A 14,488-nucleotide genomic window follows, 5' to 3' on the forward strand; every position below is an offset into this window, starting at 1 on the left:
TGGAAGCTTCACAGAGAGATACACCTGAGCAAAATTAAGAGAGATTTGATGCAATCCTTTAATTTTGAAAAAAAAAATAGAGTAAATAAATTAGAAGAAAATCAAGGAAAAATTTAAGAATCTAGGAGTAGAGTATTTATTGACTCTTTTGGCTCAGTGAGAGGTGGATGAAGAGGAGTGGTGACTCTGCTTATTAATGAAATGGAACCAATTACATTGTGAATCAGATGAAAAATACTTAGAAGAGAAACTTGTTGCAGGAGAGGTAGTGTTTAGCTTTGTGTGGTATTGGGCGAATATAATTAAAACAAAATCTCCCAACCCAGAAAACCTCTCTACAAAGGTAGAGGAGAAAGAAAACACATTTTTTAAAATAAGAATTAAACCAGAATATGAAGCACATCACAGGCAATCTGCTCAAAGCTGGCCAGAGACAAAGAAATCTCACCCTTTTATACAGACAGGAAGATTCAACCTATCACAAACATCTCCTGATAAACAATAACTTGTCCTCGAATAAGAGGACTTCCAGGCACCATTTATCACACAAAATTCATTCTAATTTCACCTGGTAATTGAAGTGACCATCTGTGTTAGCTAATTGGCTTTATCCAAATGAAAAAATCAATTCATATATTTCTTAAAAGAGATAAAAACATGTAGCTCCTAAATTCCCACAGAAGCTGGGAGATAGAGGTGCTACCTTCTTTGATGATTACATTTCAAAGAGATGTTTTCCAGGTTCCTAAGGAAGATATTCCTGGGTCTTAAAGCTGTCAAGAGGTTTATTTAGTTTGTAAAAACATTTACATACATTTCAGATACAAAGAACTTACAACACAAGTTGTCTAAAGCAAATTCTCTAAGAAAAGGAAAGGGAAAGTCTTTTCCTTTATTTTCAGCAGGGAGAATTAAACCTCTTAAAAACATTTTTTCCTCCTTACAGTGGAAATATCTGTATTGCTGTTCATCTACTGCTAGAAATATATATATATATATATATATATATATATTTTTTTTTTAGCTAGTGAGATTGGTGATTTGTGGGAGGGAGCTCCCATATTTCTAAAATAAACATATATCATTTTATTGAAAAACAGATGCTTCAAAATTGTGGCAATCCAGTCCTCATCTGAAATTTATAGAATCTCAAAGAAAAATTCTGGAAATCTGCTTTTTTCAAAAGGCTTCAAAAGATGTTTGTTTTATACCCTAACCTTTGAGATTCATGATATCATATTTTATTAATTAATTATTAGTTAAAACATTCATTTATTGAACAATCATTTTTTTAAAAAATCTATAGTACAAGGATTACACTAAATGGTAGATTTCTAATAACAAAATTAAAAGACCAATTTCCAGACTTCAAAGCACCCACAATCTGATAATGGAAATAGGCATAGAAAGGGGACTTTACAATATACCCACTGAAATTATGATAAATATTGGAAGAGACTCTCCAAGGGAATATAGAGTAACTTACTCTGGGAGAGTAAAGAAAAGAGCATCTTTGGATTCTCAGAGAGGGGGAGACGTTTGCCCATATGTATAGAAGGAATGTGCAAGAACATACCTAGAAGGAAATTCAGACCCCAAGAGGAGCTTAGGATGTTATCTTTTTCTCTCATTTGTTAATTACCAACATAAGATCCAAGAATGAGACAAAGCAGGTCAAATGAGAGTCTTCACTTTTTGATTCCATAAAAAATGTATTTTAAAAATATAACTAATCACATTTATATAAGCTAAAGTTATTTTAATTAGAAATTCACTTTGGGCATCTGAATAGTTCTCTGTCATTTCTCAAACGTTCAAGTATAAGAACCCCTGTAAGTATTGTAGAACTGATGAGCTTTCATTAAATTAACTCAGCAAATCCCATGGTTATAATTCTGGTTTGACGCAGGAGCAAAATCCATTTTGAGTGTGTTACATTAAGAAATACATACAACAAGACAAAGCTTTAATTGAGCATCAGTGTTTGATGGTTTTAGATGTCTATCTGGTGGCATGTCACATATTTGGGATGATACATTGAATGAGTCTTCTCTTTTTCTTTTTTCCCTTCCTTCTTTCTTCACACTTTCCTTCCTTCCTTCCTAGTTTTCAAAACTATTTTCATTTTTGTTAAAATATTTCAAGAAAATATATTTTCTATTTTCTATTTGTTATTTGGAGAAATAAATTAAAATACTACTTATGTAATAATTCATTTAAGAAACGATCCTTTGGATGTTCACTAAACTTATTGTGGTAATCATTTCATCATATATGTGAATCAAATCATTATACTGTATACTTTAAATTTATATTGTGCTGTATGTCAGTTAAGTCGCAATAAAGCTGGAAGAAGAAGAAAAAAAAGAGACAGTCCTAAGAAAAGATTTTTCTTGCCCAGTAATATCACAACCTCAGTAAGAGGATATATCTATTAAAATCTCTGATTTCTTTCCCATAAACTAGAATATATATTTTTATATCCTGTAGTGCACCACAGAATAATATATTGTGTAGCAGATATAAATGGGGCAAATACAAAATAGTTGATATCTGGTTAATACATGAAATGATTTACTAGTGTCTTACATATCACTTATGCTCACATATTTCCTTTTTTTAAATATTTTTATTGGAATGTAGTTGTGTTACAATGTTGCATTGGTTTCTACTGTACAGTGAAGTGGAGTTCCCTGTGCTATACAGCAGGTTCTCATTAGTTATCTGTTTTATACATGTTAGTATATAGATGTCAACACCAATATTCCAATTCATCCCACTCCCCTTCTTCCCCCCCTTGTGTTCACATATTTCTTTTTTTCACATATTTCTTATTTCTTTAGAGTATTTACATTTTTGAAAGAATTTTACCAAATTGCCTGCCACTTTTAACAAGAAAATAAATTAATTAATGTGTCAAGAGGAAATTTGGATGAAAAAATAAAGGGTATTATCATAATGCATTAAAATTTTCAAGAGGAAAAGATCATTTCAATCACTCTTTTTGATAAAATTTGAGAACAATCAAACCCTGAGATGAATTGATATTGAAATTTTCAGATAAAAATTAGTTCTTTGAAGCTTCACAACATTACTGTAGAAAACACTGAGAATGGCTTATTTCTGTACATGGAAATAAGAAATTGAAGTGTTAAAATATTTTTATGTTTGAAAATAATTTGATTGTTTAATGTATTTTGATGTATTCTAACGTAGAAGGTTTCATTGCATATTGACATTTTTATCTAAAATTAAAATGCATACATTCAAAAATAAAGTTTGAATTATTTAGGGAGATATCCAATTCAATTATTATTTTTTTAACTTTTTAGTTTATATTGGAGTATAATTGATTAGCAATGTAGTTTAAGTTTCAGGTATACAGCAAAGTGATTCAGTTATACATGTACATGTATCTATTCTTTTTCAAAGTATTTTCCCAATTAGGTTATTACAGAATACTGAGCAGAGTTCCCTGTGCTATACAGTAGGTTCTTGTTGGTTATCTATTTTAAATATAGCAGTTTGTACGTGTCAATCCCAAATTCCCTAACTATCCCTTCCCCGCCATCCACCCCCACCCTCAGAAACCATAAGTTCGTTCTCTAAGTCTGTGAGTCTGTTTCTATTTTGTAAACTAGTTCATTATGTATCATTTTTTTAGATTCTTCATATAAGTGATATCATATGATATTTCTCTTTCTCTCTCTGACTTACTTCACTCACTATGACAATCTGTAAGTCCATCTATGTTGCTGCAAATGGTAATTCAATTATTGATCCAGCTTTCAATTCATCTTGTACTTCCAGTTTTTTGCTTCTGCCCATTATATATCTTAGAATCTGAACACATGGGTGTGATTATAAGGTAGAGCCAGATAGCTGTTCAAATTTTGTTTCTATCTGGGTACATAATTTCATGCCATTTGTAATTCTTGCATATACTTCACCTAGGAACATGAGAGGAATTGAGGTATGACAATTTTAGACAAAGGCTTTTAATGAAGATTTTTTTTACCTCAGCTAAAACCCCATTCCCCTTCAGCTGACCAGATGTGGAAGACCCAGTGGCCAAGGGAATGGTGAAAATGTTAGATGGAAAAGTAGGCTAGGTCCTTGACCCACTAGTTGGAAGGGGACCATCTACCAGCAGCAAACAACATCCATCTTCATCTACTGCCTGAGTGAGAAATAAACATGTTATATGTGGGCCATTTTACATTTGTGGATTGCTTTAATTTATCCTAATATAGATAGAAACTTAAATGGATCTATTTTTAATTATTTAGCAAATGTCAAAAAAAGGTATAGGTGAGATAATTCAATGAAGACTTTTAGATAATTGCTTGATTCAATTATCTATATTCTCCCTCCCTCTGAAACCATTAGAAATAGAGAAATTAAATACCCAGACAAAACTATAAAGTGAAAAGATACATGCACCCCTATGTTCATAGCAGCACTATTTAAAATAGCCAAGACCTGAAAACAACCTAAATGTCCAACAGTAGAGGAATGGATAAAGAAGATGTGATTTTATATATATATATATATATATATATATACACACACACAATGAAATATTACTCAGCCATAAAGATAATAATTTCATTAAAAATAATGAAATAATGCCACTTGCAGGAACATGGATGGACATACAGATTATCATACCAAACAAAATAAGCCAGAAAGAGAAAGACAAATACCATAAGATATCACTTATATGTGAAATGTAAAATATGACACAAATGAATTTACAAAACAGAAACAGACTCACAGACATAAAGAATAGACTTATAGTAGCCAAGAGGGAGTGGGGTAAAGGAGGGATAGATTGGGAGTTTGGGATTAGCCGATGTAAACTATTATATAGAGGATGGATATACAACAATGTCCTACTGTATAGCACAGGGAACTATATTCAATATCCTGTGATAAACCATAATGGAAAATAATATGAAAAATAATGTATATATATATATATATATGTGTGTGTGTAACTGAATCACTTTGCTGTACAGCAGAAATTAATACAACATTGTAAATCAACTATAGTTTATTAAAATTTAAAATAATAATAATTTAAAAATAGAGAAATTAGAATTTATTCTCCAAAGACTAGATCTTTAGAAAATATATTTTTACAAAATAGCCTTAAGACATGTATATTTGGGAAACAAACAAACAAGCATGTGGTAACTCTGGGAAAACACTTCTCATCACATTCACCTATATGAGAAATTGTTCTTTGCACTCTATGTGTACTTTTATGGTTTTTAATAATAATGAAGCTAAGAGCCCTCATGAAATAACATGAAAATAAACTCATTCGTTTAAATGAAGGATTTTGTTTACAAAAAATACATTATCAAAGATGCATTAGTATTGCTCATGTTGGTTAGCTAAGGTTCGGTTAATAATCTTTGTTATCAAAAGAAAAGTGAAAGATATCACTTGTGGCTGGTAGTGTTTGGAACTTTTTGTGATGACTAATAGCCGTTACAATATTTCATTGGGAAATACAGCTTGAACATAACTGTTTCTATTTCATTCAGGCTCCCAGTAAGGAAAGACAAGTAAAGAGAAGATAAAGAAAAATGTGAAAAAAGTTTCTATAGTAAAATATGTTTCAAATCATAGTTTTAATTTTAAAAAAGGTGAGTCTGTATTGAATGTGAAATTAATTTAATCTAGAAAGCAATGTAGAAAATTTCTTTATCAACAATTAAAAATATGTCATAGACAGGAAGTCCTTTTTAAGTCAGCCTTATAATGACAAATTACAAATAGAGCTAATCCAAAATTTCCACTATAGAGTTACCATACATTATTATATTTCCATGAAGTAAATATGATAGTTGAGATTTTATAATGCTCAATAAAAAATTTCTGTTAAGAAGTCAATTTTTTAACAAAATCTGACAGTCAGTTGGATTTATTTATACTAACTTTATTTACTGGATTGATTTTTTATGTGTGGGCTACAGACTTAACCGTGGTGTCAAGTCACATTCACTACAACTTAAAAATGTTCTCACTTTCAAATGTTTTAAGTGATTTTGTTTCTGATACAGAACAAAATAACCAGAGGAAGATATATTAAATATGATTTTATTCAATGAAGTGAAATAAAGAGATTATTAGTGAAAACCTGCAAATCAGTATGAAGGTAGCAACTATGCTAATTTCAGTTATTTTCCAGAGAACTTTTCCCCCCTCATTCCATGCTTAGCACATAATCCAAGCAAATTATTTGAAGATTGGAGTCATGCACATGTGCAAGAGAATAGCATGGAATATGCCCTTTCATTTCCATGTAATTTAAAGGATCAGATATGACACCGCCTTTAGGCTCACTTCACGATGTGGAATCCAGTGGTACATAATAAATCCAATTAAAAATTGGGAATTTAAGGCTCAATCTGGCCAAAGTACATGAATGTGGCTTAGTAGTAAGACCGGGAGTCCAGTTCAGAGTAGTAATATACCATATATAATGCAGATTTTTCAAAACTTTTTCACATGCTATTTGATTTCCCTAGTCATTTTTTAGGGTTAGACAAATATTATTTGCTTTGAAATTGGATCCAGAAGACAGGTTATAGTTTACAATATTAAGGCAATTAAGGACATAATAACAACAAAAATCTTACTTTTCCACCATTGTTATAGCTCAAGCTTTCATTTACAATATTAAAAACATTATAGTTATATGTTGGATTCATTGGCCACCCAATTTCAAATTACAAAGGAGTCTAAGGTATTTGTAGTGCTCATCAATAGAACAGAAAATAGCATTTACTCTTTTTTATCCCTCTGTCAGTCTAATGAAAGTGTGTTTATGTACATTTGGGTATATGCATATGCAAATATGCATGCAGATAACCTACAGAGTATCTTTAAGAAAATTGGAAAAGGGTGATCCCTTTTAGTGGGTCCAGGTCAGGAAGAGTGTGCCTTAGTGAATAGATTAAGCCTTTTTGCAAAGAAGAAAATGTCCCTGCACTCACAGACGTAGTGTCATGGTATATGCCAGTCCTCCACCATCCCTTCAGCTGGGTACCTCTGTAAAGTACACAAATTGCACCATCATAGGTGGACTCGCAGATAGGAAGATTAGTCAATTCCTTATCTTAGGGTCAATGATAGCATTCCAACTATAAAGAAAGGACAGGGCAGAGTGGGGAATGGTGAGTCAAGACATTTTGCTCGTCCAGCTAACTTATACTTGCACAGGAGCAATTACTCTTCAGGCACTGTGGTGCTCGTGTGTCCAGTTCCTGTGATGAGAAGGAAGGCCTTGACTACATCAGCAGCTCTCTCCTGTTGCCCTCGACTTGATAGCTGGGCTCTGGCTTTGTTAATTGGCCTTGTATTTCTTTGTCCTTACACAGCTATTTCCCCACCTTATTTCCTTGCTCATTTAAACTGTTCCCTGTTGGGTAAGAGGACGAGGGGGCTTCTGATCATCATGCTGGAAAAGAAGAGAGATCAAGGTGATCTCTCATCAAGCTGAAGCGTTACTTCCTATTTGAGGGGGGAATCACTGTAAAATACAGATGGGGGAACCTTCAAGAAGACAGAGGTGTAAGAACTGGAGATCACCTTCATCCCCAGAAATACATCAGAAATACATCTACATGCCTATCAATTCTGACAGAACACCTACTGAACACTGGCAGAAGACCTCAGACTTTCCAAAAGGCAAGAAACTCCCCACATACCTGGGTAAGGCAAAATAAAAAAGGAATACCAGAGTCAAAAGAAGGGGTAACACAGGAATAAAGACACAGACCTACTACAGAATGGACTTGAGGATATGGGGAAGGGGAAGGGTAAGCTGTGACAAAGTGAGAGAGTGGCATGGACATATATACACTACCAAACGTAAAATTGATAGTGGGAAGCAGCTGCATAGCACAGGGAGATCAGCTCGGTGATTTTGGACCACCTAGAGGGGTGGGATAGGGAGGATGGGATGGAAGGAGACACAGGAGGGAAGAGATATGGGAACATATGTATATGTATAACTGATTCACTTTGTTATAAAGCAGAAAATAACACACCATTGTAAAGGAATTATACTCCAATAAAGATGTTAAAAAAAAAAAAAAAGAATAGGGATGGGACCTGCACCTCTGGGAGGGAGCTGTGAAGGAGGAAAGGTTTCCACACACTAGGAAGTTCCTTCACTGGCAGAGACGGCTGGTGTGCAGGGGTGAAGAAGCTTTGGAGTCATGGAGGAGAACAAAGCAACTAGGGTGCAGAGGGCAAAGCAGAGAGGCTTCCACACAGAGGATTGCTGCCGACCAGCACTCATCAGCCTAAGAGGCTTGTCTGCTCACTTACTGGGGTGGGTGTGGGCTGGGAGCTGAGGCTTGGGTTTCAGAGGTCAGGTCCTAGGGAGTGGACTGGGGTTGGCTGTGTGACCACATCCTGAAGTGAGCTAGTGAGCCACAGCTAGCTGGGAGGGAGTCTGGGAAAATGTCTGGAGCTGCCAAAGAGGCAAGAGACCATTGTTTCAGGGTGCACAAGAAGAGGGGATACAGAGCACCGAGTAAACGAGCTCAAGAGACTGGTGCGAGCCATGGCTATCAGTGCAGATTAGAGGGATGGGCATGAGACTCTAAGGCTGCAGCTGCAGCCACCAAGAAGCCTCTGTGCAAGCACAAGTCACTCTCCACAACTCCCCTCCCTGGAGCCTGTGCAGCCCACCACCACCAGGGTCCCGTCATCCAGGGATAACTTCCCCGGGAGAACGCACGGTGGCTTCAGGCTGGTGCAATGACACATCAGCTTCTGCTGCCACTGCAGGCTCGCCCCACATCTGTACCCCTCCCTCCCCCAAGCATGAGTAAGCCAGAGACCCCTCATCAGCCATTCCATAACCCCCTCCTGTCTCGGTGAAGAAGAGATACCAGAGAGCGACCTACATGCAGAGGCGGGTCCAAACCCAAAGCAGAACCCCAGAAGCTGTGCAAAGAAGACAAAGGGAAATCTCTCCATGCAGCCTAAGGAGCAGTGGATTCACATCAACTTGATGAACCTGCATGTGTGGAATACCTGAATAGACAATGAATCATCCCAAAATTGAGGTAAGGACTTTGGGAGAAACTATAGACTTAGGGTTGGCTTTCTGTATCTAATTTGTTTCTGGTGTTACGTTTACATTAGTTTAGTATTTAGAGCTTGTTATCATTGATATATTTGTTTAATTATTTGGTTGTTCTGTTCCTTTTTTTATATATACATATATATACTTTTTCCTTTTGTGAGTTTGTATGTGTATGCTTCTTTGTGTGATTTTGTCTGTATAGGTTAGCTTTTATCATTTCTCCAGGGTTTCTGTCTATTGTTTGTTTGTTTTTTAGTATAGTTTTTAGTGCTTGTTACCACTGGTGGGTTTGTTTATGGTTTGGTTTCTCTGTTCCTTCTTTCTTTTTATTACTTTTTTATAATAGTATTTTAATAGTTTTTATTGTAATAACTTTTTATTTTATTTTTATTTATTTCTTTTTTATTTTTTTCTCCCTTTTCTTTTGAGTCGTGTGTTTGACGGGGTCTTGGTGCTCTGGCCAGGTGTCAGGCCTCAGCCTATGAGGTGAGAGAGCCAAGTTCAGGACATTGGTTCACCAGAGACCTCCTGGCCCCACATAATATCAATTGGCAAGAGCTGTCCCAGAGATCTCCATCACAACACTAAGACCCAGCTCCACTCAATGACCAGCAAGTTCCAGTACAGAAAAACCCATGCAAAACAACTAGCAAAACAGAAACACAATCCCGCACATTAGCAGAGAGACTGCCTAAAATCATACTAAGTTCACAGACACCCCAAAACACACCAATAGACACAGTTCTGCCCACCAAAAAGACAAGATCCAGCCTCATCTACCAAAACACAGGCACCAGTCCCCTCCAACAGGAAGCCTAAAAATCCCAAGGAACCAATGTTACCCACTGGGGGCAGACAACAAAAACAACGGGAACTATGAACCTGAAGGCTGGGAAAAGGAGACCCCAAACATAGTAAGTTAAGCAAAATGAGAAGACAGAGAAATACACAGCAGAAGAAGGAGCAAGATGAAAACTGAACAGACCAAACAAATGAAGAGGAAATAGGCAGTCTACCTGAAAAAGAATTCAGAATAATTATAGTAAGGATGATCCGAAATCTTGGAAGTAGAATGGACAAAATGCAAGAAACAGTTAACAAGGACCTAGAAGAAATAAAGAGCAAACAAACAATAATTAACAGCAGAATAAATGAAATTAAAAATTCTCTAGAGGAATCAATAGCAGAATAACTGAGGCACAGGAACAAATAATGGACCTGGAAGATAAAATAGTGGAAAACACTACTGCAGAGCAGATTAAAGTAAAAAGAATGAAGAGAATTGAAGACGGTCTCAGACACCTCTGGGACAACATTAAATGCACCAACCGTTGAATTATAGGGATCCTAGAAGAAGAAGGGAAAAAGAAAGGGACTGAGAAAATATATGAAGAGATTATAGTTGAAAATTTTCATAATATGGGAAAGGATATAGTCAAGTCCAGGAAGCACAGAGAGTGTCATACAGGAAAAATACAAGGAGAAATATGCTAAGACACATATTAGTCAAACTATCAAAAATTAAATAAAAATAAAAAATATTAAAAGCAGCAAGGGAAAAGCAACAAATAACATACAAGAGGAACTACCTAAGGTTAACAGCTGAACTTTCAGCAGAAATTCTGCAAGCCAGAAGGGTGTGGCAGAACATATTTAAAGTGATGAAGGGGGAAAATCTACAACCAAGATTACTCTACCCAGCAAGGATCTCATTCAGATTCCAAGGAGAAATTAAAATCTTTACAGACATGCAAAAGCTAAGAAAATTCAGCACCACCAAATCAACTTTACAACAAAAGCTAAAGGAACTTCGCTAGGCAGGAAACAAAAGAGAAGGTAAAGACCTACAATAACAAGCCCAAAACAATTAAGAAAATGGGAATAGGAACATAAATATTAATAACTACCTTAAATGTAAGTGGATTAAATGTTCCAACCAAAAGACATACACTGGCTGAATGGATACTAAAACAAGACCATATATATGCTGTCTACAGGAGACTCATTTCACACATAGGGACACAAAGAAACTGAAAGTGAGAGGATGGGAAAACATATTCCATGAAAATGGATACCAAATAAAGTTGGAGTAGCAATTCTCATATCAGATGAAAGAGACTTTAAAAGAAAGACTATTACAAGAGACAAGGACACTACAAAATGATCAAGGGATCAATTCAAGAAGAAGATGTAACAATTGTAAATATGTATGCACCCAAGATAGGAGCACATCAATACATAAGGCAAATGTTAACAGCCATAAAATGGGAAATAGACAATAATAGTGGGGGACGTAAACATCCATCCACTTTCAACAATGGACAGATCATCCAAAAGGAAAAATAAAGTAAACACAACCTTTAAATGGTACATTAAACAAGATGGACTTAATTGATATTTATAGGACATTCCATTCAAAAACAACAACATATATTTCTTCTCAAGTCCTTATGGAATATTCTGCAGGATAGATCATATCCTGGGGCACAAATCAAGCCTAGGTAAATTTAAGAAAATTGAAATTGTATCAAGTATCTTTTCAGATTGCTACACTATGAGAATGGACATAATTAAAGGAAAAAAACCTGTAAAAAAATACAAACACATGGAGGCTAAACAATACACTGCTGAATAACCAAGAAATCACTGAAGAAATCAAAGAGGAAATCAAAAAATACCTAGAAACAAATGAGAATGAAACACGACAACCCAAACCTATGGGATGCAGCAAAAGCAGTTGCAAGAGAGAAGTTTATAGCAATAACATCCTAAAAGCTGGTTCTTTAAGAAGATAAACAAAATTGATAAACCATTAGCCAGACTAATCAAGAAAAAAAAAGGGAGAAGACCCAAATCAACAGAATTAGAAATGAAAAGGGAGAAGTAAAAACTGACATTGCAGAAATACAAAGGATCGTGAGTGATTACTACAAACAACTAAAACCTGGAAGAAATGGACAAATTCTTAGAAAAGCACAACCTTCCAGACTGAACCAGGAAGAAATAGAAAATATAAATATACCAATCATGAGCACTGAAATTGAAACTGATTAAAAATCTTCCAAACAAATGCCCAGGACCAGATAGATTTTTGCATCTATATTCATCAGTGATATTGGTCTGTAGTTTTATTTTTCTGTGACATCTTTGTCTGGTTTTGGTATAAGGGTGATGGTGGCCTCATAGAATGTGTTTGGGAGTGTTTCTCCTCCTGCTATATTTGGATGACTTTGAGAAGGATAGGTGTTAGCTCTAACACCTATTTGAATTCTATCAAACATTTAAGGAAGAGCTAACACCTATCCTTCTCAAAGTCATCCAAATATAGCAGGAGGAGAAACACTCCCAAACACATTCTATGAGGCCACCATCACCCTTATACCAAAACCAGACAAAGATGTCACAGAAAAATAAAACTACAGACCAATATCACTGATGAATATAGATGCAAAAATCCTCAACAAAATACTAGCAAACAAAATCCAACAACACATTAAAAGGATCATACACCATGATCAAGTGGGGTTTATCTCAGGAATGCAAGAATTCTTCAACATACGCAAATCAATCAATGTGATAAACCATATTAAAAAATTGAAAGATAAAAACCATATAATCATTTCAACAGATGAAGAAAGAGCTTTTCACAAATTTTGACACCAATTTATGATTTAAAAAACCTCCAGAAATTAGGCATAGATGGAACGTACCTCAACGTATAAAGGCCATATATGGCAAACCCACAGCCAACATCATTTTCATGGTGAAACACTGAAACCATTTCCACTAAGATCAAGAACAAGACAAGGTTGCCCACTCTCACCACTATTAGTCAATATAGTTTTGGAAGTTTCTGCCATAGCAATCAGAGAAGAAAAGAAAAAAAAATCCAACTCAGAAAGGAAGAAGTAAAATTGTCACTGTATGCAAATGACATGATATTATACATAGAGAATCCTAAAGATGTTACCAGAAAACTACAAGGACTAATCAATGAATTGGTAAAGTAGCAGGATACAAAATTATTGCACAGAAATCTCATGCATTCCTATACACTAATGATGAAAAATCTGTAATAGAAATTAATATATTTATTAATTATACACTCCCATTATACACTCCCATTTACCACTACATCAAAAGGAATAAAATACATAGGAGTAAACCTAAATAAGGAACAAAAGATCTGTATGCAGAAATCTGTAAGACAATGATGAAAGAAATTAAAGATTTTACAAACAGATGGAGAGATATATCATGTTCTTGGATTGGAAGAATTAACATTGTGAAAATAAATATACTACCCAAAGCAATCTACAGATTTAATGTAATCCCTATCAAACTACCAATGGCATTTTTCACAGAACTAGAACAAAAAATTTCACTATTTGTATGGAAACACAAAAAGAACCTGAGTAGCAAAAGCAATCTTGAGAAAGAAAAACAGAGCTGGAGGAATGATGTCCCCTGATTTCAGAAAATACTACAAAACTACAGTAATCAAGACAGTATGGTACTGGCACAAAAAAACAGAAATATAGATCAGTGGAACAGGATAGAAAGCCCAGAGATAAACCCTCACACATAAGGTCACCTTATCTTTCATAAAGGAGGCAAGAATATACAAAGGAGAAAAGACATCCTCTTCAATAAGTGGTGCTGGGGAAACTGAACAGCTACATGTAAAAGAATGAAATTAGAGCACTCCCTAACACCATACACAAAAATAAACTCAAAATTGATTAAAGACCTAAATGTATGGCCAGACACTATAAAACTCTTAGTAGAAAACATACGCACAACACTCTTTGACATAAATCACAGCAAGATCCTTTTTGACCCACCTCCTAGAGAAACGGAAATAAAAACAAAAATAAACAAGACCTAATGAAACTTAAGAGCTTTTGCACAGCTAAAGGGCACTATAAACAAGATGCAAAGACAACCCTCAGAATGGGAGAAAATATTTGCAAACAAAGTAACGGTCACAGGATTAATCTCCAATACATAAAAACAGCTCATGGAGCTCAATATCAAAAAAACAAACAACCCACTACAAAAATGGGCAGAATACTTAAATAGACGTTTCTCCAAAGAAGATATCAGATTGACCACAAACACATGAAAGGATGATCAACATCACCAATCATTAAAGAAATACAAATCAAAACTACAATGAGGGGCTTCCTGGGTGGCGCAGTGGTTGAGAGTCTGCCTGCCGATGCAGGGGATGCGGGTTCATGCCCTAGTCTGGGAGGATCCCACATGTCGCGGAGCAGCTGGGACCATGAAACATGGCTGCTGAGCCTGCGCGTCCAGAACCTGTGCTCCGCAACGGGAGAGGCCACAACGGTGAGAGGCCCGCATACCGCA

The sequence above is a fragment of the Phocoena sinus genome, chromosome 12 (genome assembly GCF_008692025.1).
Source record: "Phocoena sinus isolate mPhoSin1 chromosome 12, mPhoSin1.pri, whole genome shotgun sequence".
Classification (NCBI taxonomy): Eukaryota; Metazoa; Chordata; class Mammalia; order Artiodactyla; family Phocoenidae; genus Phocoena; species Phocoena sinus.